The sequence below is a fragment of the Falco punctatus genome (assembly GCF_963210335.1).
Source record: "Falco punctatus genome assembly, chromosome: 6".
Classification (NCBI taxonomy): Eukaryota; Metazoa; Chordata; class Aves; order Falconiformes; family Falconidae; genus Falco; species Falco punctatus.
In genome coordinates, this window is record NC_137585.1 from 33,541,015 (window position 1) to 33,568,395 (window position 27,381).

The 27,381-nt window shown below is 42.4% G+C and overlaps 2 long non-coding RNA genes across 4 annotated transcripts in view; both read right to left on the reverse strand.

Annotated features, from left to right (window-relative positions):
• LOC308066269 overlaps positions 1–25,202 on the reverse strand; it is a 97,245-nt gene extending 72,043 nt beyond the window's left edge. For all 3 annotated transcript variants that reach the window (XR_013929093.1, XR_013929094.1, XR_013929095.1), the window contains exon 1: positions 52–25,202. This is a non-coding gene — a long non-coding RNA (uncharacterized lncRNA). The remainder of the gene's footprint in view (positions 1–51) is intronic.
• A 44-nt stretch (positions 25,203–25,246) lies between these two features.
• Positions 25,247–27,381, reverse strand: part of LOC308066267 — a 30,003-nt gene continuing 27,868 nt past the window's right edge. The window contains exon 3 of the long non-coding RNA XR_013929091.1: positions 25,247–26,730. This is a non-coding gene — a long non-coding RNA (uncharacterized lncRNA). The remainder of the gene's footprint in view (positions 26,731–27,381) is intronic.

Genomic DNA, 27,381 nt, shown 5'->3' on the forward strand with positions numbered 1-27,381 from the left:
AGATTCTCCTCTCTCATACAGTCCCTTGAGCACTCCCTTATAGGCACTTACCTGCACCCTTGCTTTTCTTTGTACTTCATCCCTCCAGTGAATCTGACTTAAAGTTTTCCCTGCTAGGCTAGAAAGCCTTTTGGCAAAGATGTTCTTGTCCTGTTTTGTCAGGTGAATCCCATGTCTCCTGAGGTGTCCTTGTTCCTCCGAGGGGACTCCTGTATTCACAAAAGCTGAAACCCTGCCTGCAACATTAGCTTTACTACCAGCTATTGACTTGCAAAATATCTGCTCCTACATTTATCTTTCCCCTTCATCAGCAGGATTGGGGAAAACACCAGCTAGGTTCCCATGCCCTTCACTCCCACCTCCAGAGCTCTGTAGTCATTCCTTATGTGGCTAGGGTCTCCCTTGGCAGGGTCTCAGGTGGCCACATAGAAGAGCAGAAAGAGAAAATACTCCAAGGACCAGATAAACCTTTGTTGTCTTTCTCTAACATGCTGGATCCGAGTTAAGGAATCACAGAATAGCTGAGGTTGGATAGGGTCTTTGGAGGTCAACTAGTCCACCCCACCCCCCCCTTCAAGCAGGGTCACCTAGAACAGGTTGCTCAGGGCCATGTCCAGATGGATCTTTGTTGTGGTTTAATCCCAGGTGACAACTAAGTATCATGCAGCCACTTGCTCACTCCTATTCCCCACAGTGGGATGGGGAGGAGAATCAGGAAAAAGTTAAAAATCATGGGTTGAGATAAAAGCAATTTAATAATTGAAATAAACCAAAATATAATAACAACAATTGTAATGAAAAGGAGAGATAGTGAGGAATAAAATGCAAAAGGAACAAAAAAACCCAAGCGATGTACAACTGGTCACCCCCGCTGACTGATGTGGTCCCCAAGCAGCGATCCCTGGGCCCCAGCCAACCCTCCCAGTTTATACACTCAGTATGACATCCCATGCTATCGAACACCCCTTTGGCTAGTTTGGGTCAGGTGTCCAGGCTGTGTCCCCTCCCAATTCCTTGTGTCCTTCTAGCCTTCTTGCTGGCAGGGTCGAAGAAACTGAAAAGTCCTTGACTTAGTATTAAACTTTACTTAGCAATGACTGAAAACATCAGCGTGTTATTAACATTACTCTCAAACTAAACCTAAACCACAACACTGTACCAGCTACTGAAAAGAAAAATAAATCTATCCCAGCCGAAACCAGGACAGTTTTGAATATCCCTAAGGATGTAGGCCCCACAACCTCTGTTGGGGAACCTGTCCCAGTGTTTAACTATCCTCACAGTAAAGTTGTTTTCTTCTTATGTTTAAGTTGAATTTTCCATATTTCAGTTTGTACTCATTGCCTCTTTTAGTGTTACTGGGCATGACTAAGAAGAATCTCTGTCTACTTTACTGTCCCCCCCTAAACTAAAAGAAGGCTGACAGAACTGTAGCTCCCTGAATCCACTTCCTTTCCATTTATTTTAGAGATGGGATAATATCTGGGGGGGGTGTCATTGCATGTTTCCCGGTTGGCACCGCTTTTCAAAGCTGACAAAAATACTCTCACAATGATATTGGTTACCATTAGATGTCTACATTTTGTAGATATTAATATTAGATGTCTACATTTTGTCAGGTGGGTCATACTTTAAGGGTCCCTGAAAACAGCTAATTTTGTATAACAGTCCAGTGACAGTCAGCATGTGTCTTTTTGTTCAGGAGGAAGACACTTGCATTTGCTCAGTCATTTACCAGGCTACTTTTGATCCTAACCTTAGGCCTGCTGCACAGGTGTACATCTTGAGTGCCATCACGTGGCTTTCACAGGACAACCAGGTGATCAGGCCCAGCCAGCATGGGTTTATGAAAAGCAGGTCCTGCTTGACTAACCTGATGTCCTATGACAAGGTGACCCACTTAGTGGATGAAGGAAAGGCTGTGGCTGTTGTCTACCTAGACTTTACTGAAGTCTCTGACACAGCTTTCCACAGCATTCTCCTGGAGAAAATGGCTGCTCACAGCTTTGACAGGCATGTATAGCTGAGCCAAAACATGGCTGGCTGGATGAGCACAAAGAGTGGTGGTGAATGGAAATAAATCCAGTTGGTGGCCGGTCACAAGTGGTGCTCCCCAGGGCTCAGTACTGGGGACAGTTCTGTTTATGAATCTTTACCAACAATCTGGATGTGGGGATCAAGTGTACCCTCCTGAAGTTTGCAGACGACACCAGGTTGGATGGGAGTGTTGATCTGCTTGAGGGCAGGCAGGCTCTGCAGAGGGATCTGGGCTGGCTGCACCGATGGGCTGAGGCACACTGTGTGAGGTTCAACAAGGCTAAGCACCAGGTCCTGCACTTGGGTCACAACAACTACATGCAACAGTACAGGCTTGGGGAAGAGTGGCTGGAAAGCTGCCTGGCAGAGAAGGACATGGGGGTGCTGGTCAACAGCTAGTTGAACATGAGCTGGCAGTGTGCCCAGGTGGCCAAGAAGGCCAACAGTGTCCTGGCTTGTATCAGAAACAGTGAGGCCAGCCAGACAAGGGAAGTGATCACCCCCCTGTACTTGGCACTGGTGAGGCCACACCTCGAATCTTGTGTCCAGTTTTAGACCCCTCACTACAAGGAAGACATTGAGGTGCTGGAGCACATCCACAGAAGGGCAACAAAGCTGGTGAAGGGTCTAGAGCACAATTCCTATGGGAAGCGGCTGGGGGAACTGGGGTTGTTTAGCCTGGAGAAAAGGAGGCTCTGGGGAGATCATATCACTCTCTACAACTACCTGAAAGGAGGTTGTAGCGAGGTGGGTGTTGGTCTCTTCTCCGAAGTGAGGAAACGACCTCAAGTTGTGCCAGGGGAGGTTTAGATTGGATATTAGGAAAAAAATCTTCACTGAAAGGGTTGTCAAGCACTGGAACAGGCTGCCCAGGGTAGTGGCTGAGTCACCATCCCTGGAGGTATTTAAAATACTTGTAGATGTGGTGCTTAGAAGCATGATTTAGTGGCGGACCTGGCAGTGCTAGGCTAATGATTGAACTTGGTGATCTTAAATGTCCTTTCAAACCTAAACGAATCTATGATTCTAAGTAGAAATCTGTGCATCAGAATCATTGTTTCTGGCTGACTCTTATTTTTAAGGCTAGATCATCTTAACTTCAATTTATAGATTATCCATACATCCTTCAGCAGATTGTCCCCCTCACCACAGTGTTCTGAAAGTATACCTGATTTCTAATCTGAATGTGTTCAGCTTTAGTCATTGTTTAACTGCAGCAAGCAACTAAGCACCACACAGCAGGTCACTCAGCCCACCCACGCCCACCCCCCACCCCCAGTGGGATGGGGAAGAGAAATGGAAGAGTAAAAATGAGAAAAATTGTGGTTTGAGACAAAGACATTTGAACGGATAAAGCAAAAAGCTCTGCATGCAAGCCATGCAAAACCAGGAATTCAGTCACTGCTTCCCATGGGCAGGCAGGTGTTCAGCCATCCCCAGGAAAGCAGGGCTCCGTCACATGTAACAGTTACCTGGGAAGACAAACACCATCACTCTGAACATCCCACCACCCTTTGTCTTCTCCCAGTTTTATACACTGAGCATGATGCCATATAGCACGGAATATCCCTTTGGTCAGTTGGGGTCACCTGTCCCGGCTGTGTCCCCTCTCGGCTTCTTGTGCCACCCCAGCCTGCTGGCTGGTGGGGTGGGGTGAGGGGCAGAAAAGGCCTTGGCTCTATGTGAGCCCAGCTCAACAGTAACAAGAACATTTCTGTACTGTCAACACAGATCCAAAACACAGCCTCCTATTATCTACTATGAAGAAAATTAACTCTATCCTAGCCAAAACCAGCGCAGTCAGATATCCAGACACATGACTGTACCTTTTACTGTCAGAACATTTTCCTATTCTCCCATTAGGTAATTCCAAGTTATGATCTAGCAACTCTTTTAATGACCCAGGTATAACGCACATATTTAAACATCTTACTAGGAGGCAACATATCCTATCATTGAAATAGACTTACATTTTTTTCTCTGAATCCTTTCCAGTTTGTCAACAGGTGGTCACCACTGCTTTCCGGAATAGTGGAAGTGGCAGGCTGTGATTGCTGATTCTTTACATTGCTGAGCCTGGGACTTGCCCTTGGGTTGTATTACATGTGCCTGTAGCCTCAGTATGTCTGGTCTGGCAGATAGATTGTTTCATCCTTCCTTTCATTGTGCTGATGACTGATAAAGAAAGAACACATTTGGTTAACTGAAAGCTGTTTGCTCTTTGGATGTGCAAGGCTACTAAAATTAGCACCTTTTGGCACACTCTGAATTTGGTTTTGTCCTGTCTAAGATAAATGAAATAGTGCTGGTGATTTCAGTCTTGAATTTCTTTGACCTGAAGGCCTCATACCACTACAATCGGTCTCAAAAGAAGTTAGTATCTTTTTAGTAAAATGCTAGTCTGACCACTCTAAGACAAGTGTCGAGCCTTATTTTTGCCATTTCTTTATTGCATTACACTTAGAAAATGGTAACTCAAAAGAGCAAAAATTAAACTGAGGAAGAGCAACTGACTTATTTATTATTGGGAAAAAATGGTTATAATCTACTGATTCAAATTCTCAGGCATTCTCATCTTTGAAAACAGCAATTGACTAACTCTTTCTACAGCTAGGGTTCATGAATACGCACAAATGAACTGTGAGTTATCCAGTTTGAAGCATCTCTACCCTTTTCACCATGACATGAGACACTCAAACTTCCTAGGGGACTTCTTCCAGCTTTTACCACCTGTACAAGAGGCCTGGCTAGAGTCAGACCAACCATGCCTGGGAACTAGTTGCACAGGTCAAGACTTGCCAGGGAATAACCATCTTGACCATTTATAGTCATAAACAGCCAGGCCCCAGATCTTGAAAATTTCTGGGCATACATGAACATACTGTTATAGATGTAGCCTGAACATAACAGCAAGCAGGATTTCTTGGACAGAGTTCAGGGTCAGGCACAAAAGAAAGAAAGGGGAAGAATGGCACTTCTCGCACAGTGAAGCACATAATTTCTCCTTTGGGAAGTAAGATATAAAAGCATTGAGCACCTTCATCCTACCTATGGAAAACAAAGGTACTGGGAGACCTAAGGCCATGCTTTCACGTGGCCCATGAAAGGCTTGAAGGTTCTTAGCACATTTTCTTTACCCTTTCTTGCTCCTTCGTTCCAAATGAAATGAGTTCTATTTGTTGAATCAAGAAACACAACTAATCACAGCTATTAAAAATGGATTGACACAGGCACCCTCTCTCTACAGTGTAAAAAATGGATGGTGCTCTAAAGCCCTCCAGAGGATGAAAATTCAATTTTAAGACTTGAAAGCTTATCTCAGTTCCAGTTACAGGAAGGAAGTACAAATATTTCAAGGTGCTTTGCAGAACTTCTGGGTAAAAAGTAAACATCTGCCACTTTAATCTTGATGCTTTAATATCATGCTCCTGAACAGCACACTTTACCCACAGATCTTCAGAAGGAGACTCTCTTTATCGTTTTGACATCTTTGATCAGTCATGAAATGCTGAATATCAACACCATGAGAACAATTCTTGTTGGATGGCTAATTTCAGGCTCTATTGAAATTAATATAAGCTCATTGCTCCCCTCTAAAGTGGCTATCAAGTTCATTGGCAAAGGCAGATGAAACTTGGTTGCTTATATTTATACTGCATTGTATAGGCATAAATCTTCACACATCTAAACAAAAGACCTGCATTTGAGCAAAAATGGGGTGTGTTCCATTCCAATGAATTCCTCTTCAGTGCAAGCCTTGATTTTTTTTTTTGCAAGGAGAAAAAAGCTTTGATTCACTGGGTCTATAAATCACTGTAAGTTATTCTCACAGTTGTAATGATTTGTTCAATTTCCATTCCATGTAAGATCAAGATAACAACCAATTTGTTTTGTGCAGGCCACTAAGCAATTGTTAAAGATAAATGGTCTTTTGCTTGCCATCAGGCTGACCAAGCTGAGAATCAAATCTTACAGTGTGAAAACAAAAGGCTTTATGGACATGTTGCTATTCAGTCCTGTCCTTACGGCATCAGAAAGCCTTTTAACTGGATTTTAGAGTGACCAAGTGAGAGTTTGGGGTCTTTTTTAAATTTTTCTTTCTTCCTTTAGAGGAATCAGGTATTTTGAAGCCTGGTGGTCACATCAGAGTCCTGGGTTCAAATTGAAGCTGTATTTCAAATTTGTTACAACTTTGGGTGAGGAGGTTTTGTCTCTTTTGTGCTGTTGCTCCTTCTGTAAGATGGGGAGGTAAGAGGGTACTCAACAAACTAAGGAGTATGTAGTGATAGTTAAAGCTAGCTAATTGTTGCACATTATTTTGGTACTTCTATAACTTACTGTTATTTTCATCTGTCAGCAACGTAATGGCTGTCCAAAGTGCCTCAGAAAACTGTCACATTTCTGGCCAATAAAACTTCCAGATAAAAATGAGAAGTGATGAGTTTGTTTTCACTAGGTAAAAAGGAAAACACCAAAAGTCTCAATGAATGAATAGCTGTATGGGATGGTCTTCATGAATGGAAAGCATTTTGAAAGTGCTTTTTCACCCCTTCCCACCCCTCTCAATAAGCAAACCCTAGGACAAATGTGGAACATATTTTGAACACATGACAGTAGCTGTTTTCAAGTTTACTCTCTATTAGAGGCTTTTAGAAGAGATGTTGCTGCAGAGATTTATCTAGCTTATTCTGGGTTCTTTCTACATTAATTTCTTTGGCATATCATGTGTGCTGTCAATAACCTCCATTGTGAAAATGGATTTTTGTGTGGAAACTGAAATAATCCCAAATTTTACTTTGACCTGATAATTACTTTATGCTTGTCCATCACCGAGTCAATTCTACTGCAATGAAGTAACTGGGATTATGCTTGCTGCTGAAGGTGAAGGACAGGAGTAGGGGAAACCGTACCAGATGGAAAGTGAGGCTCTAAGAGGAGGGGTTATAATCAAAAGATGCACCTTTCCGATATTTAAAATCTTTCAGTCTTATGTGGAGGCTAAAGTGAATTTCTCTGTTAGACACATTTGAACACCATATTCTGAAAATGATACGTATCTCTGTTGGAGGTACTGGGTCATCATGATTAACTGACAAGGGGTGAAGAAGTGGGGGAGTTGGTTCTGTTACCCGCTGAGAAGGAAAGGAAGGCTGAGCTGGCTATTCAGCAAGGTGGAGGAGTGTGTTTTATAGAGGCAATTTGCAACGATGGATGCGTATGAGAGACGCGGTAAGTGTACTGTTGTTTTTCTATACATATGAGACTTATCTCCCTCCTGCTGTCTTTGGAAATGTTTTTGTAGGCAGGCATAAGGCAAAAATACTCTGCACATTACTTCAGCACATGAAGTTGATTTTCTCCTTGATGGCATTGGAAGTTCATTATGAATTCAGCTTTCTACTCTCAGAGCATGCATAATTGAAACGACAAATCCACCACAACCATTGGGTATGAATAAGGCCTGGATAAAGCTATACAATCCCTCTGGTTGTGCAGTTGGCATAAGAAAACAGTGACTTAACTGCATACTGTGATTAGGGGAAATTTAATTTCTAAATCCAAGGTGGGCCAAGTAAGCTTTTTACCATTATGCCTTCTTCTTACACCTGTTTCTTTGTAGCTCTTCCATCTTGGAAGATTTACAAGTAATTACTGGCAGAAATATGGACCAGTACCCAAATGGCTGAGGCTGGAAATAAAATGTGGAAGGTAGTTTTCAATACTTGCTATTTACTTCTGACATTTTCCCTGGAAGAAAACCATGAAAGCAGAACGTAGCTGTAGATTTGAATTTTTAAGCAATCGTTTGGAACTTGTAACTCCTGGGTTTTGGTCTATTTTTGTTAAGGATGACTTTTGTGGGTTATATTCTTAGTTTCAAGCTCCAAAGTGATGAACTGAATGGTCACAGTCTTAGCCTCTGCTCTCAGTTTTCCCGGTGTCTATTCCTTGAAATGCTAGAAGACCTGTTGTTAGCAGGCAGAGACAAATGCCTTACAAGGCGCATAGCAAGTGAGCACAAGGGCGTACGTGGATCATCTGTGTAGTTACCACTTGCTGGAGGAATAGACTGGAGATGAATGACTTGACAGGAGGTTGGAGAACTTACTGCTGAGTATAAACTCACAATCTTTTCAACTTCTTCTACATCCTACAAGGAAGAAATCTCAGTGTTTTACAGTTATTCTTTCAATTATCCTAAAGTCTGATTTCAGATCAGTTACAAGAGGAGATAGGAGAGGCCTGCATATGGTGAGACCAATTGTGGTGAAGATTTAAGCCTGTCCCTGTATTGAAAGCTGGATGGCTAGAACTGATGTTTCTATTGATAATGAGTGAAAGCACTCGCAAAGCAAAGCCCCCTTTCCATAGCACAACCTCCTCTAAATTTAAGTCTCTTTTGAAGACTTTTTTTTTTTTTTTTTCTGTAGCTGCAGTTGCTGTGTTGAACCCAAGTCCAGCTCTGAGAAATTGGGGAGGTTTCTTGCATCCCCCACTGAACTATAAATGAGCTAATATATGTCAGCCTAATTCAGTGATGCCTGCTGGATGAAACAAATGACTACTTTGGCACTTTTCTGGATAGATCTACAATACCTCCAATACTACCTGTTGTTTGAGATTTTAGGTTAATCTTAATATATTTAGCAATGCTTCTAATGAATCTAATGCTTCTTGCAAAGGGGCAGCACTAAAGGACTTGAATCCTTGTGTTGTGAGCAGCTATGAGATGAGCACTGATGTACTGAGTAAAACATTGTAGGACCATAACGAAGTCACTGATGACATACCATGAAGTAACAGTGTTTTCTATTCTAAGTTTAGACTTTTCTGGAAGAAAATATTTGGAAACACTGCCTTCTACCAACCTCACATAGCTCTAACAGATGAAATCACTCAAACAGGCAATGAAGAGGAAGAACTCCAAATCTATTCTTTTATCCAAGTATCTTTTTCCTCCTTTCTCTTAGACAATGGTATTAGGAAGAGGTGGCAAAAGAGCAAGCTGTATGCTGACCTGAGGCTTTGTTTATACTTAGTGATGTGCTATTTGCCACAAAAATGTTTTCCGAAATTTCAAATAGCTACATCCCCATTAAGCAAACAAAATGGACCTCACCCTTTGCATGTATCAAACAATTACAAAAGCATGCTCTTTTTTTTTTTTTCCTTGCTCATGCCCTCTATTCCTTCCCTTGCTCTCCCAAACACAGTTTCTGAAAAGCTAATTCATATCCCCCAGCACAAATCTGCCTTTCCTTTCTCACACTCCCTTGGAGGTACTTTGAACTAGTCTGGGCAGGGCCTTGAGCAGCCTGATCAAAGCTGGCCCTGCTTTAAGTCAGGATTGGACCAGATGACCTCCAGAAGTCCCTTCAAATGTAAGTTATTCCATGATTCTATTAAGATTTTTAATTAGACAGTGGCTTGACATTTAGAATAGCTTAACTAACGCTTATGAGCATTGCAGGCAAACTCTGACCCCAGGTCTACATACCACAGCCCAGCTTCCACCTCCTAGAACTGGACCTTAAATGTAAATCTTGCCCCTTCTGAACTTCAGCTCTTGGACTATCACCATGAGTCCACAAATCAAACCTAGCTCTTAAACCCTAGTGTTCATGAGCTGTAAGTGAACAGTTAACATACAGTGGTTTGGATTTAGCACATAGCCTTTGCTGCTACTGGTACCAGTTCACAAACAGTATCTTTGCACACATTTTCTTCATGTTCTTTTCATCAGTAGACATTACCATGCACACTTCTGTATTTAGAAGGGAGACAGGAAGCTTGTGAAAAATTTCTCCACTTTTTGAACCTGCCTGGAAAAAGCTCCACACCAGAAAGGTATTGCTTTAATAATATGAGATGCTGGTTCTATCTGTACTCTGAACAGCTTTGAAACCAGGCACGTCCACTGTGTAGATTGCAAGTCTCCAGGTGAAATCAGTGTGCTGTTGGCAGTGGGATCCAGACCTGCTTACACTGGTAAGCCACAGGCTGCTCATAAGAAGTCCTGTGGATGGAAAATGAGCCTGATATGGAAGCACGATATCGACTGCCACTCCAGGGAGAGAAATCATTGGCTGGCCTGCTGTGGCTTCCCCCTTTGCCATGGAAAGGAGCTGCACGATGATAAACCACTGTATTTTCTTAAGCTTTGGAAGAAGAATACACTTCCAAACCTGTGCTTTGCTGCACGCCTTATTTTCTCTTGTCCTGACTTGATCATGTTCTGTTCTTTTTCACACTGTTAACTAAATGCCTTCCCATTGCTCAGGTAGCTGCTTTGTTGTAGAGCAAGAGCTACAAGAAGATGTGAAGGCTGTGAGAAACCTTCAGAGATGGTGTCACCACATAGGTCTGCCTGGAAGGCAGATATTTGTATTCATTGATCCACAAATCAGGTCTGAGGATGTTTCTCTGGTAATTGATATTCTTCAGACCAAGCAAAGAGAACACGAAGCACTCTAGCTGAACAATGGAGAAAGCTTCTTCTGTGAAGCCATGCGGACTATGACATGAGGTGTACGGTGCCTTACAGCAAGAGAGGTGCTCCCTGAAATGCAAAGCCAAGCAGGGGGAACAGTATCTATTGGATTTCTGTACTTGATTACAGCTCTAATTTGGCAACACTAAATGAGCTGCTCATGGGGGGGACTCTGGCTTTGACAGATTAATTCCCTTGTTGCCTGCACTGACCCACCATAGGTCTCCTCTATACATGGGATTTCCTGGAAGTGACAATATCACACAGATGGTTGATGCTCTCCTTTGCTGGGCCACCCAACATGCTGCCATTGAAGCATGTGTGGCTGGCTCTTTGTCGGGACTGCCATATCATCTCTTTGTCAGTATGCAGGGATCCTGTCCAAGCTCAGAACCAGCCTGTGTGTACAGATGTATGTCTATCCCATGAAGAGCTTGCTTCTCCTTGTTGAGCTAGCTGCATGCACACTCCTCAGCTGGAGCAAACTTTGGCTTAGTACCTGTCTCATGGCCTTTTGCATCTAGAACACAACACCCCTGGCCCAACAGAGGATATGATCATGCCAGCAGGTGCCACCAACCTTTGCTGGTGACAAAACCAGTCTCTGTGCCATTACTATGTGTATGGAGACAAGAACCACGGTCCCTTCTTAATCTTTGACTATATTATATGTATACAATATGCATATGTATACACTATATGCATTGGCTTAAGGAATGGGGGGGAACGGCAACAAGTTCCTGCATAGTGCAGCAACCATGTCTCCTCTGTGACCACCTCATCTTCCCAGGTGCCCTTGCATAATAGGTGTGAGGTTCTGCAAGTGGAACTGAGCAATAACAAGGACGATGGTTCATCTAGTTTGAAGGTGTTGCCGAGGTTAAGTCAGTATATGCCCTGTGTCAAACCTGCTTCCATAAAGATAAAAAGACAGGTCATTATTATAGAAGGCTCTCTCCTGAGGAGAACAGAAAGCCCAATTTGCAGACCAGACCCACTTCTTAGGGAAGTCTGCTGCATCCCTGGTACAGCCCCCAGATTATTATTCATTATGGATTTTTCAGGCAGGCAGCAGTGAAGTTGCAACAAGAAGTTCAAGGGCAATCAAGAGAGATTTCAAGGCCTTGGGATGACTGGTTAGGAGATCAGAAGCACAAGCAATGCTCTCCTCTGTCCTTCCAGTTGCCAGGAATGATGAGGGAAGAAGCAGGAAGAGCCAGCAGATCAATACCTGGCCCCGAGCCTGGTGTTAGAGGCAGAATTTGGGGTTTCTTGATCACAGGTCAGTTTACATGGCAGGAGGCCTGCTGGCAACAGATGGGGTACACCTGTCCCAACAGGGGAAAAGGATCCTTGCACAGGAGTTAGGGATCACTGTAAGAGATTTAAACCAGATTTAAAGGGGGAAAGGGATAAAACCAGAGTTGCTAAATACCTGCGGTCAGCATGACAATGTTTGAGGAATGGTGCGGTCCTTCAGTCTGTCATCTCAGTGGAGGCAGGGGATGGAGAGCCATGTGGCAGCAAATATGCAATAGTTATTGATGTGTAAGAAACAAAAGTGCCTGAGAATGATCACATAGGAATTAGGGCTTCTTTCCCCAGAAAGGTGGCAGCATTATAGCCAAGCTGAAGTGCATCTATGCCAATGCACACAGCAGGGGCAACAAACTGGAAGCCACTGCGCAGCAAGAAAACTATGCTAGAGTTGCAGTCACAGAAACATGGTGGGATGACTCAGACAACTGGAGTGCTGCAGCTGATGTCTATAAACTCCCCAGAAGGAATAGGCAAGAAAGGAGGGGTGGTGGGTTTTCCCTGTATGTTAGGGAGTGTTTTGATTGTCTAGAGCTTGATGATGCTGACAATAGAGTTGAGTGGATAAGAATGAGGGGGAAGGTCAACAAGGCAGGTATCATGGTAGGAGTCTGTAGACCACCCAACCAGGATGAAGAAGCAGATGAAATATTCTATCAGCAGCAGGGAGAAGTCTCACAATCACTAACTCTCATTCTCTTTGGGGAGTTCAACTTACCAGATGTCTGCTGGAAATACAATACAGCAAAGAGGAAACAAGTCTAGGAAGTTCCGGAGCCTGTGGAAGATAACTGCCTGACACAGCTGGTGAGTGAGTCAGCTAGGGGAGGTGCCTGCTGGACCTGTTGTTTGCAAACAAAGAAGGACTTGCGGGTGATGTGGTTGGAGGCTGTCTTGGGTGTAGCTATCACAAAATGTTAGTTTTTGACTCTGGAAGAAGTAAGGAGTGGGGTCAGGAGAACTGCTACCTTGGACTTCCAGAGGGTAGACTTTAGCCATGTCTGAAGTCTTCTTTTGCCTACGGTTTTTACCTTCAGCGGTCTAAAACAAGGCTACTGCAGCCAGCTTTAATCTATCCTGTTGCAGGCAGCTCATCCTTGCCTCATAGTTTTTTTCTGAATTACTAACCTTGACAAGAGAGCTTTGCTAGGCTTTACTGAGCGTATTGTCCCCAGCATTTTCTGCATGAATAGCGCATTTATGCTTGCTGATAAATTTGTTCTACTTTGCAAAGGGGACCTTGTGAGAAAAGTGAATATCCATAGACACGGCCATGAACCATGGTATTTTCTTGACTTTATTCTGAACAGATAAGACTGTCAGAAGTGTTATCTGACTAATCAGTTACGATGACTGTCAGTTACTGCAGCTGGATCACTGCTTGAAGAAATTGCAGAAGTCAGTCCCCAGCTTGCTATGTGGAGAGGTATTGAAAACTCATTTCAGGATGACATCTAATCCTCAATGGCTCTACATACTGGGCACAGGAATTCCACTCTTACACTCAATAAATGACCTCTTTTATGGAACAGAAAGGATTTCAAGTCCTTATTTGCAGCTCCAACTTTGATTCTACACTTTGGATTATAGGGAGTTAAATGATATTTGCTCAGAGATGAGAAAGGCTGCTTATCTTGGCAGGGTATGTCTATAGTATCTAGGAAGGGTATCTGTGTTGAACTGATTTTGCTTTTTAAAAACAGGGGAGAAAAAGATTGAAAAATCACCATCAAATATAGTCTTTATTTTATTTTGTTTTGTTTCAGGAGAAAATTGTGCTCCATACAAGCAGAAACAGAAAAAACCTTGGTTTTGTTTGCCCTTGGGTAGGCTGGATCAAAATGGACAATTTTGGGGATTTGATATGTTTGTTTGTTGGGTTCTTTGTTTTTTCGTTGTTTTTTTTTTTTTAATTGTTGAGAAAAGCTTCCTGTCACCATTGTGGGAAATGAGCCGATGAGAAAAGAGAATTTGAATTAAGGGTAATAGGGCATCAGAGCTTTTTCTGCACTGTTTGAAGCTCTGCAGAAAGGCTAGAAATGAATACTTTATGGAGAAATTTCACTTGACCCCTTTGCTTGACTTTTTTGTGAATTCAGCTCAATTTTCTTCAGCCTTCACCATATTTTACGGCATGGATATTTTTTCCCTCCCCTGTGGAGCAAAATAGGTCTCTTCTTACAAGAATTTAATTGTCTAGGATAAAGTCAGCTGAAAAAAATTCTCCCTGAGAACAGGTTGTTTTTCCCCCTCTTCTTTTCATGCAAGTTTGGTGAATTTTAGTTTGTGGCAAGTTTTTGTTGTTGCAAAGCAACATTTTCACACACAAAACACCCACCAGCTCCATGCAAATATAATGGTAATAAACCAGGAGCGGTGAAGCTGACTAATAGGTGACCTACAAGTTTAGTTTCCAGCAGAGGTTACCTGCCTGGTTATTCCTTCTCCCCCACTGCTGTCTAATTCTTTATCACATCATCTCACTCAGGGTTTTTTATCCTTTTTATTTTAGCATGTAATGTTACAGTGGACATACAGTATTGATTTTGAGTACTGGTGGTTAAAGGCCCTCAAAGACACAGCTAGACACAGTATTTCTCTGTAATAGGCAAAGTAGTCTAAGCACCTGGAAAAGAAGCTAGCTCTGCTTGGTAAGGAGACTAAATAAATGTTCTGAGAATCACACTCCTCCTGCTGCTGATGAAAATGTAGTGGCCAAAGTTGAAAAATCACTGCCTCACACCCAATATGTTGCCATTAATATCCCCTACTTAAGGATGCACAGCAGCACCAGCTTGGGCACACAGGCAAGCAGCCCATTCCAGAATGTGGTTTGACTCTTGATTAACATCACATAGTTGGGAATCCCAAGGGGAGTTTGTCTGCAACGTGGGTGGGTGAGGGTCTCATATAGACAGTGGGGCATGAGATCAGTGCATGCCTCCTGTTATGCTCCTGATTACTGCAGAGTACTTGCACACTTGATAAAGTTATAAGCAATCAGAAGCCACCAGGAGATATTTAAATCCTTCGTCTCCTTCTAGAGGACTTGTGCATTTGGCTGGCTGACAATAACCTGAAATCAGACAACTGCCACAATCCATCCTCAGTGCACCAGTGTGGGCCAAATAATTTCCTAGCCACTGATCCTTCACCAGTGACCTCATATGGCTTCTGTTCAGTAACAGTAGAGCAGTAGTCCCATGCCTTGCCTAACTAAACATGCACTTCTCAGTCCCCTCCTGAGCCAAGGCATGGTATTAGGCTGCATGCCTGGCATCTGCTATGCTCCTCCTGATGCATGACTCAATGACCAGAATCTTTATTTTTTTCTTCTCTTTTCTCTTTCCTGATTTTTTTTTTTTTTCAATCTGATGCTGTATCTTCATCCTCCTCAGAGCAATTACAGTCATACAAAAGCAGTATCTCTCCTTGTAATAGGACAACCCCTTAGTAAATCTGAGATAGCACTACCTCCACATGTTTTCAGGAACTGGCTATATCACTCCAAGAAGATGAATGTCACTTAATGTTCAATACATTGCCTGTGCTCATCGGCACTTGTCTCACCTAACTGCATCTGACTAAATTCCTGAATAGTCTTGTTGATGTTTCTCATTCACTTGAAAAGAAATGGCTTGAAAAATACCCCTGAAGTATCAGCCACCTTTTTTGACAGTGGTGGTCTTGCCTACACATAAATTACTCTATCAGGAAAAGTATTGACTCCACAGGGCAACAGTCACTCTAACGCAGCTACAGCCTCACCAAATTGAGTCCAATAGTGATGAAGACACAGTGCTGGTTCATGGTTCAGGACCTCAAACTTACCACCATGTCTGAAAGACTTTCTCTGCTGTTTGTACTGTCCCCTAAGGACAATTCAGCTTCACCAGCCAGAGTTTCCCTCCCAGACCCAGAACCAGAGCAGTCACAGTGTCAAGAGATTCCAGTATTTCTCCATGCCAAAGGAAGACAGGCAGTACCAGTATTCTTGAGTGTTGTCCCAGAGTAGCTGCTATAGGGTTAAGACCACTGTTGTCATCCCTCATACTCCACACCGTGACACCTTTTTTGAACATTGAATGAGCTGGAATCAGGGAGTTTAGAGAGCAATATTATGATGTCACTTGGAAATGCACAAACAGAAGGAGAATAAGGTTTCTTTAAATATGGGAATCCTTACTACAGCTGTCAGGAACATTAATATATCAGCACCATCTGCCTGAAATCCGAAAGGATAGTGTGATGCTTCATAGATGGGCTCATAAAGAAGGAAGCAAAGGGTCGTGGGAAGGCTTGTCTTTGGACAGCTTCAACACATATGCATGACAGGGACACTCAGGTCTTCAGACCAGGGGAGCATCAGATTCATGTAGTGGAAATGAGGAGCCTCAGCACTAACGGCATCCATCTGTTGATCCAGTTCTATTGTACCAAACCCTTCACTCAAGCAGAAGTAGCCATAGTTTCTTAGAGGAATAACTTGTAACCAGCTGCTAGTCTGTCAGAGTCTGACAGTAGTTAGACCAGAAGACAATCCTTACAAAAAGTGCCTAGGGACTGTGTTTGCTGGTAGGAATAGTAAACAACCAGCAAGATTGACTTCTGTCACCCCAGGCTCTTATCAGCACTTGAGGCTTCTGTGACATTTTGACAGCGGACATAATGATGTTAGGATCCAGAAATTCAGGTTCTCTCATTCTGAAATCACGTCCACTCAAGAGAAATCCATAGCGAGAAGAGAAGTTCGTGTGTGTCGTGTTCCTTTGAACATCCAGTGAATGCAGAGAAAGATAAAATCAAGTATGTAGAAAAGATTCTTATAAGGAATATGATCCTTTGAGTTCCCTTTTAGTATGAAGAACTGGTGTATCTTTTCAAATTCCTTATGTAGATTTTGATCTTACTTTCAAGGAAACCTCTTACTTCTAGGAAGTCCCACCAGTGTGCTAGGGGAAATATTTTGTGGGTTGAGAACTAGGAAGAGCACAGCTGAGGTAATCCCATATAAATGCTTGTCCTCCAAGGACCAAAAATTTCAGCAGCACTGAAAATCATAGATGCATATAATAATTCAGTTCAGTGGGTAAACTAGGATTAGGTTGCTTGTGGATGTGTCAAGTCAAAATCTTGAGTACCTCCAAGGATGGAGATCACACACCTCTCTGGGAAACTTTTTCCAGCCATCTGTCCTCTCTCACCATGAAATCTAATTTCTTTCAGTCCAGCTGGAATTTCTCTTGTTGCAACTTGCTTCTTGTCCTTTTCCTGGGCACCTCCGAGAAGAGTCCAGCACATACTTCTCTACAATCTCCTTTTAGTTAATGGAAGACTTCAAGTTGCCCTTCCTTTGCTCCCAGTTAAACAAACCAGGCTCTCTATAACCTTACCTATGAACTGGTTACCCTTCACTACCATGTGTTGCTGACTTACCTTGTCCTCGCTGTCCATCAAGACCAAATTCTTTTCTGCAAGGCTGCCACTGAGTCAGTCAGTTCCCAGCCTGTGCTGTTGCATTGGGCTGTTGTGTTTCAAATGCAGAATGAAGCATTTGCCCTTACTAAACTTCAGGAAGCTTCTGTCTGACTGGTCTTCCAGTTTATCAAGGCCCTTATGAACGACAGCTCTGTTCTCCAGTGTTTCAAGTGCTCTACACAATTTATCATCATCTGCAAACTCAGCAAAAGTTAATTCTGACCCATTGCTGAGGTCATTAATAAAAATATTACACAGCATCTGCCCCATTATTGACCCTCAAGAGTCATATCTGGTAACTGCCTGCCAACTAGTCTTTGAACAGCTGACACTTAAACTGAACTCAGCAGTCTGAGTAGTTTTTCACATGTTTTTTTCAGTCATCCATCCAAACCATATTTCTCTGTAAAGATGTTATTGGAAAGTGTCAAAAGCCTCACTGAAATCAAGGTGAGCAACACCTAGTGCTCTACCCATCATTCATAGTTAGTTATATATCATCAGAGAAAGCAATCAGTTTTGTTGGAATAACTTGTCCTTGGGAAATCTGTGCTAGCTGTTCCCATTGACCTCATTCTTTCTATGACTGTGCATGGCTTCCAGGACAGTTTGCTCCATAACCTTTCCAGAGACTAAGGACAGACCTGCAATGCCTTCGACCTTTCTTCCTCCTTTTCTTACAAAAAGAAAAAAAAAAAAAGTGTGCTGCTTTCCTTTTTACAATCTTAAGGAATACTTTTTGATCACCATGACATTCCAAAGATGATAGAGTCACCTTGCAAAGACATCAGTCAGCCTGCTCAGCAATCCCTCAAGCACCCCATCAGGACCCACAGGCTGTATACGTTTGTTTTGCTTTAGTGGTCCTTATCTCAGTCTTCCTCTGCTGTGGATAATGCTGCTCCCCCTCCTTCCTACCCAGACTCTACTCTGAGCATAACTCTCTGGGAAGCCTCAGAGAAGAGTTTGCCAGTAAAATGGGACTCTCCAGATTAATTGACAGATTCAGTTTCAGGCAAGTTTTGGCCTTCCTCATCCTCTCTGCATACTACTCTTCTGTATATTTCCTGGATTGTTGTGCCCATTTTCAACTTCCATATGTTTCTTTTTCTTGTTTGGGCTCAGTCAAAAATTCCCACTGTAGCCATACCACCCTCCTGTCACCCTTGCTCATTTTCCTGTGAATTGGAACAGACCAGTTTTGGGCTGTAAGAAGCTGTCTTGAAAGACTAGTCAGCATTCCCAGGGCCCTTTGCCCTGGTAGGCTACCTCCCAAGAAATCCTTCTGCCCGTTCCCTGAACAAGCTGAAGTATGCTTTCATGAAGTACAGGGTGGTAGTTGCTTCACATCACTTGTGAACGTGCAAGCTACTGCCTTATAATCACGGCAGCTTTCCACCTTATAATCATGGCAGCTTTCATCGTAAAAATGCTTTCATTGTTTTGATCATTTGTTCTCTACCCTTGAGCAGCATACAAGGCACAGCATCTTTTCTGTCGGTTTGTCCAAGACATCCATGCATAAACTAGCCCAAGTAATTCCAGAAACTTCCTGAATTGCTTGTGTCCAGCAATGTTCCCCTCCAAGCACATGCTGAGTTGCTCCCCAGCTAGTCAAGCCCTAGCCTGTATTGTTGCAAGAGGTTATTCCTTGCTGAATGTAGGACTTTGCATTTGTTCTTATTGAATTCCAGAAGGTTCCTGTTAACTTACTCCTCCAGCCTGTACAGGTCCTCCTGAAAAGCAAATGCTTTTGCTTCAGCATGTACGTGCTTTCCTACTCACATGGTACAGGAAAGTTCTACTGTCCCCCTTCACACGCACACATGCCCTGCGGTCACCCTCCTTCCAAAGCACTTGAAATGGAGATAATAGTAAGACAATTCCATATGTTCTGATTACATATGACCTCATTAGCACACTCCTTCCTGCAAAAGAACTCTTCAGATAATGAAATCTTTTTCTGGAACAAATAAGTTTTTGTTTTGTGAAAAAGCAGTGTAGGGAAAGGGGATTTCATTTTAGTAATTTTTTATTGTTCTGTTTTTCTGAAAGAAAAAGAAAGGAAAACAGCAAAATGACAAGGAAAAATAAAACAAAAGAAAAGCAATTGCTGTATTTCAAAGCCAGTGAAAATTAGACTAAGCCAAATGGAAATCATAATTCTTCTATTTCCCTGGGTGCTCAGACATGTGTAATAGGCTTGGCAAAGTGTCAAAGAAAACAGGGGCCAAGCTGTGGTGTGTTTAGAAGAATCAAAAGTCTGCTCATTAAGGGAGGCAGATTTCAGCACAGCTCGGAGAAGAGTCTGAAGCTCATCTGCAGCTTCTTCCTTACGAAGAGGATGGAGGAGGGTAAAACACATACAATGCAAGGACAATTTTCAGCTTTGGCAGGAAAATAAAGGCAATAGTGCAGTCTTGCTAGGTGTGTTTTGTTTCTTTTGATTTAGTCTGGTGTGCTTTAAGCCAAAAGTATAGAGCAAAATTAAAAGCATGAGCAGAATAACTAGCTTTAACAGCTGTAAAATGTGGATTCAGCTAGGTCATGGTGAAACACAGCCCATGTAATAGCACCCAAAACAGAAGTCAGAAAAACCACTGTGTGTACAACTGTCTTACAGAAGGTACCTGTCAAATTAAATTGGCAGAAGTCACCAGGTCGTTCATAGTGCTTGCATACTCCAAGCAAAGGAACTGACAGGCCCAGAAAGTTAGCATATTTCACTTTCTTTTTGAGAGAATCTGTCTGGGGGTTTTTTTTGTTTGTTTTGGTTTTTTTTCCTAACCCACTTTGAGGAGAGAAAAAAATGTTTCTGTGTATTTCAGAGGTCAGAATAAATGGTCAAAGTAGTAGTCCTTCAGTGCTTAGAGGATGGAAACCGAAGGCCCATGCCCGATCATTAAGGGTTATTTTTAGAAGCCAGCTTGGAATTGATACTATGGGTACAGTACAGTCCACCCAGTGCAGTGGTGACTTCTAGCTGGTCCTGGGTAGAAGATACAGATTGGGACACCTGGTCAACACAGACCCTGTCTGTTTTCTGTAAAGTTCTTTTTTCTCAGGTTCGGTAACACCAAAGCCTGGACCCCGTTCTGTCCTACTGTTTTCTAATGTCTTCTACCATTTTGGTTTTGAGTTCCCCTCTCTTTATGACCCTACACACCCGAGAGACTTTACACAAAACTGATTTGTTTAGTTCAAGACCTCTATGGTATTTTAAGAAGGCAGTTCCTGACCACTGTTCTGTCAGGGTGAGGGAAAGCCTTCTGTTTCAAAAGCATTGACATCTGAGTATGAAGAAAACTTTTGTCTTGGTCTAAGAAAAATTGCAGGAGTTTGCAAATGAGTTGCTGAAAACTTGCAAAGAGGAGAAAGAAGGAGGAAAACATAGATATTGTCTTTCCCTTTATGCTTCCTTCCTTTCCTCTCCTCCCTCTCCAACTCCCTTCCTTTCTTTTGGATTATTAGTGGATAAACAGCTTTTCTTATGAGCTTTGCTGAGAATATTAAAGTAATACTTGTACCTTGCTTGACACATAGCAACCTTCCAACAGAAAAGACAGCAAAGCCCACAGGAAACTGAGGGGGGAACTGGGATTTGCCTTTATGTTTGAAGTTTTGACCTCTGTTGTTGTTATATGTCATTTGTGAGTACTTTTATTTAATGAGCAGAAAAGTCATGTTTGGGAGTGACCTCAGAGGTGAAGTCCCATGCAGAGGGTGTCGGGCTGCTCTGTTCTTAGGGTGTGAGAAGAGTACAAGTGACTGCAGCAAGGTCTGCAGTGGGTAGGAAAGGTCACTTTTTCCTTACCAATGGCACAAGAAACTGCTGCTACCTGGGAATCTGACGAGTCTGCTAAACTACAAATCAAAGTAATAAGAAAAGCCAGCGGAACACCCTTGAGCTGTTTTCCATGCAGCCCTTCACAAAACTCCAGCAACTGAAAAGAAGCCTAATTTAACAACTTCCCTAAAGAAGAGAATTGCCAGCAGTGCAGCATCTGCTGTGACCCAGCTACTCCTGGCTGTGCAATGGCCTCCGGAGGATCTACCGCTGAGTCCCTGGCAGGGTGCTTTAACCATGGGCTGAGCTTTTGTGAATTAGCATGTTAAGTTGCTGAAACTCACTTTTATTCCATTACCTCTTCACTGTGTGAGCTCACTTTGGGCTGAACAGGAAAGCCATCCTCTTAAATAAAGAGAACCAAACAGAGAAATGTAGGACCTGTTAGTCTACAGCAGGCACTATTTCTACCTTACCTATCTTTTTTCTTGAATTACACCTAGCCTCCCAGTTGCATCCACTGCAAAGAAGGGTTCTTGGTGTAAAACCAAGCTAGCTGTGAGCAAGTAGACTCTCTTGTGTGGCTTCCTCTTTGACCTGGGCAAAAGCAGACATCACCTGCTCAATCCATCATACTCGGTGGCTGGATAATTTGTCTGCGGACAAGGACAAGACTGAAATTAGATGACATACAGCCTCATTCCCCACCCCCACAAGTCCAGTTTGTTCTGCACAGGTAACCTGCAAAAAATAGACTTTTACAAATGTTCCTGAATGTCATCTCTCTTATTAATACGCTGGACCACACTCCATCTCCAGACATTCACCCAGGTTTGTCAGCACGGAATATCCTGGCTCAGAGCTGACAATTCTGTGATGAGATATGAGGTGGAAAAATGCAAGGTGAATATGAAGGAGGAATCATTTTGGGGGACTAAACTATAATCCCCTTTGTTTGAGTATTTCTTCAGATCCAAATTCCACATGTGCATAATTTACATCAATACAAGGAGGCAGCCAGAGAAAGGAAGGAATAAATAAATTACAGTAATAAACAACAATCACATATCTTAAATATCCTTCCTCATGCACACAGTCACAGAGTGAATTTATTCAAAACCAATTCAAGACCTGGCACAAATCCTTATTTATCACTCTGAGGGCTTTCTCCCCTCCCCCAGGCTGTAACAAAAGTCTGCTTGGTGGTGAACTGCTGTTTACATCCAGCATGTGCTAGGCATCATCCTCTAAATCCACACTTATACAAAAGAATTTCCACAGTCTGGAACTCTGAACTTTTGTGTTTATCCTAAATACACACATACAACTACTTACACTGGAGAAATCCTTTAGAAGACAATAGCTAGAAGTAACATCGAGCTTTAGTATCGTTGTGCAGGGGAGAAGGTATAGATTCTAAATGCATGCTGTTTTCTCCTGTACTTTCTGATGCTATAAAAATGTTTGGGGCATACTTGAATGGAAATGTGCAATGCTATCCTGTAGCGCATCTTGAGTGAGAAGAGCCAGAGGGCCATCAGGGCTGGTAACAGAGCGCTGTCTCGGCTGTAGACTTCTCTCCAGCTGAATTTCCTAGTGCTCTTTGATAGAATCACCACTTCAGATACAATATACAATTTCCATCTGCAGATTTTCTTCTGTTGGTTTTTTTTAGAGGGGGTTGTTTTATTTTTCTTTGCTTTCCTTCCTTCCCGCTCCCTAATGGAAAAAGGCACATTTGTCTCTGTCTAAAATTAGTATATTGTCTGTGTGTTTCCTTCCTCTCTCCCTGCTTAAAATCTGCAGTCTCAAATTAGGACTGGCATGATCTAATTAAGACAGACATAAGAGAGAGACAATGCTCCAGAGGAAGGCTAGAGTAGGAGTAACAGGAGGCAAATTGTGGTTTGGTTTTTTGTTCTTTTTGTTTTTTTCCTGCTCAGGCATAATCTTAAAGACATGAAGCAGCACACATGCCTGCTCAAACAAGTTGTTAGCAAACTAATCGAGCATTACAAGACAGCAGAGCCACACTGTGCTCATTATACACTGTTTAAAGATGGTTTTAGTGCAGTCAGAAGGCAAATCAAACATGCCTAGACATAAGGTTGAACTGGGAAGATTGCTTCTTTCCTTTTGAGGGGCATAGGAGAAGTCATTTGCTCTAGCATCAGTCTGCCTTCATGAAAGACTGGAATACTGGGTCTGAATTGTCTATCCACTCAACTCAAAGAGACCTTCGAAGGAAAGATCTCTTTTTGCAAGTCTCTAGAAGAAGAACAAAGAAAAACAGGAAGGAGGACTTTCTTAACCAACCCATCCTTGTGCCTATGCAAAGAGGCAAGCAACAAATACCTAAAGTCAGTTGGCCATGCTGGTAATGGATATTTGCAACAAAAAACAACTATAAGGTGAACAGAAATAGGAGACAATTTGAATAGTATATCCAGGGAGGAATTCAATCATTATTAAATATAGACTCAACATGTACGGGAAGTGGAGGGCTGGACCAGCTATATATATATGGTTCCATACCATGTATGAATACTTATCATGAGAGACTGAAAGATGGGTCTTTTGTCTCAGATAGTTCTACTCTAATACTAATAGCCTACATAAATTAAAGACTCAGATTTGTCCATGGACAGTGGACTTCATGTCCAGACCTTTGTACTTAAACTACTTCAGCCAGAAGAAGTTCTAGAATTTCCCTGACAAAAAAAAAAAAAAAAAAAAAAAAAAAAGAAAGTTCAATTTATCGTAGCTGTTTTGCAAGCAGTTGATAAGTGAGATCCAGTTTTTGCCATTCCAGGTAGCATTATTATTTTACACAAGGATGTCCATAACCAAAGAGCTCAGCTTTATTCTATTAAATTCAGTCATGAAAGAACTAGAATTTTCAATGTAAAATGTGGCTCCCTTAGATATCTTTCTATATATTCTTTGCTGTATGTGTGCTGCTTTTGTAGTGTAGTCAGTGGAGACTACAAAGATCCCAATGAGTCTTCCTGTAAACTGTATGATAAGGTGTGTTTTGTCCCTGTAAATGTAGGCATTTAAAGCTGTTTCAGGCATTCTAAGACATGAAAAACTTTATATATATATATATATATATATATATAAACGTTTTTTAATCAGACTGTCCTCTATCCAAATATCCACATCCCCACAACATTAGGACATGTAGGATGTCTTTTACTTAAGGTGCTCCATGCAGACATCTGTACTTACTAAGGCATTTGCCTTCCAGTTTCTTCACACAACATGGAGAAAGCACATGCAACAGCTAGACGTCTTATACTGTGGTCTTCCTGTCTACATATGCACTCCTAGTCAGGGCAGGACCATGAGAAGTCTGAACAGACCTTGTCAGAAACTGTGAGATGGGAGATGAACTGGAGATAGAATTGCTGGGATGGGAGTGAGCAGAGCTGTTCATTCTGCCTCAGTGTCCCTTCACAGCTTTTCCTTGGTACCCCAGCTCATCATCTGCAGGAGGAATCCCTCTCCCTTGGATCTGATCAATGTGAGACATGCCATATAAAGCTACATCATGCAGGTGATTGAGTGATGTCTTGTGCCTCCTGCAGAGGCATGAAGAAAGAGTAATACCAAGTGTTTGGTATCCTTTCTTGCATATGCACCTCTGCTTTCAGACCTGCCTTGTGGGAACCACTCCTGTCTGTTTACACAGAGGAGGCTTTTTCTGTGGGAGAAGGAAAGCTGTTGTTGCTTTGATAGCCACTCAGAGGGGTCTAGTGCACCTGTGAGGAAAAGCCAAGAGAGAAAAATAAGAGCTTGCTCAGTCTGCTCTGTGCATGTTTCCCTGAGGAAGTTATGAGCTAGCTGAACTGTTTCATCTGAGCTACAGCCATCCACAATGCTTCCTGCCCCATAAACGAAGGAGCAAGACACTTGTCCAGCGATGAAAAATACTGAAAGTAAACATAGATGCCTACACCAGACACTTAACATATAAAATAGGATAAATAGTTCTAGTTGGAAGGGATTTACAATGATCGTCTAGTCCAGCTGCCTAAAAACTTCCTAACTTGGAAGCCTGCAAGACAGACTGCCCTGAAGCATTGTGTGTTTGGCCTGATGGTTTTTTTTTACCTGATTTTGCCTAGTTTTACCTGATGTTGCCTAGAGCTGGGAAGTGCTTATGGCTTCGTGATGCAAGTAGATGTAGTCTGTACTAAAAGGCTGGACTTGCACCCACTGTCTCTGCTCCGCTGAACTGTGTTCTCCAGTCTCTGTCATTGTCACCATGCATTGAATAGAGTACTATTCAAACACTTGAAGCACTTACGTGTTTCCTTAAATAACAAACAGAAGCACTGCAGCACTTTGTGTATTATCTGTTCCCTGATAGCAGGAGACAAAACCATTTCCTGGCAGCCTCCAGGGGCAGAAGAAAGTTCTTTATAACAAACTGGACAAGGGCACTGCTGCTCCACCTGATTCCCAGCCCTCAGCACAAACCTGAGCACGGACCAAGCACCATTCCATTATAATGCTGTTCCACTGCACACCCTCTCATGATTGACAGTGGATATCTTACTTGTCAGTACAAATATTCAGAGAGACCACATGATTGATGTCTATGTCCTAAAAAGATGCAGTACATTTGTTTTGTCCATTACATTGTTATCTTTCAGAAGTTCCCATCAGATTATCAATTTCAGTCAGAAAATAGGATATGTCCTGTTCTCTCCCCTTCCATCCTTCCCTTCCCCTCAGAGGAGTTTTTAGCATAACAGTCTAACTAAATTGCAAAGAGAGAGAGAGAGAGAGAGAGAAGAGAAAGACAAAGTAGAGATATTTTTAAACTTTTCTGCTTCCCTTTAGCTTTAGCTTTAGCTTAAGGGACCCAGGCTGCCTTTCAGTCCCCTCCATGCTGGCAGAGATCCATAAGGCTTTCTGTACAGAACAGATTACAGGCAACTCTGCAGTTTGAGTTAATTTGGAAGGAGCTTGTCATCATAGTTATCAGCACTCCTAGAAGTCCCAGCCAGCATCAGAGCTCAACAGTATACAAACATGTGGTAGGACTATCTTCCCTCACAGGACTTGGCCCATCATCACCATGATCCCTACAACAAAAACCTTACCTGTGTCATTTGTACCAGGCTCCTAGAGTCTGTCTGTGATGCATGGCTGACGGTCCAGCTATAAATTTAACTTCTACTGATGATCTCTGGAACTGCCAAGGCTTAGATAAAAGTGTACTGGCAACTCACTCTGAACACCCACATCTCCAGTTCTTTACCCATAATCCAGACAGCATGATCAAGCCCAGAAGGCAATGTTTCTTGCCTCAGATATCTTCATGTTAGTCCCATGATATACTAAGCAAAGCCCAGTTTCTTTTCCTATCCCCCATTCTTTTATCTTTACTGAGGGTGCTGCCTGAACCCCTCCAGCTAAAGTTCTTCACTTTTGTAGAAACCAGTGCACCTACTCAAGCCCCCACTCAGTAGTAGCACAAGCCTCCCTGCTCTTGAGACAATCATCCTGCATCACTTCAGGCTGGAAGAGTGGCTTGTAGTGTGTCCTGGAGTAAGCACCATCTTCTTGGGTACACTGCATGTAGCATGATTTAAGCCACCTTTTGGATCTGCAGGAAACAGAAGAGGGGCTTGAGTTATTTATTGAACACAGTATATCTGCTCCAGCAATTTGATGGTGAACCACTGTTTAGCAGCATGCATTTAAGTAGTTTGCACTGAAACACAGCCTTTTCATGTGACTGTGACTCCTGTTTTTTTCCAATATGATAAGGTGGTAGAAAAATGTGTCAAAATAGCAGCCTGTTGAAAAGGCTGCAGATCAGTTGGTCTGATTTAAAAATCAGATTTTTAAATCTGCATTTAAATTTCAGATTACATAAGTGCACTTGGTACTGTGGGGTTTTGTGTGGTAATATCTGGTTTCTAAAGATTCAGGCATTATAATTTTTAGATGTCTATCAAACAGCCCAGAGTCATTAGGTACTGCAGATACTTTTAATGTGAGACAGGCCAAATAGTACAAGAAGATTAATATAATATGGGATCCTTGGCATAAATGTTTCTTAAAAGCATTGTGCATACCCACTACGCGAAACATTTTTCGCAAAAGGTTGTGATGGGGGGAGATATCTCTGTAGTCATAGAAGATTGTCACTCCATCCCAGACAGGTGTATGCATGTAAAAGGGAGAAGGTATAAGTGTTTAGTTTGGGGCAAAAGGGACCTAGACATCAGGAAGCAACAGAAGTGTTGTAGCT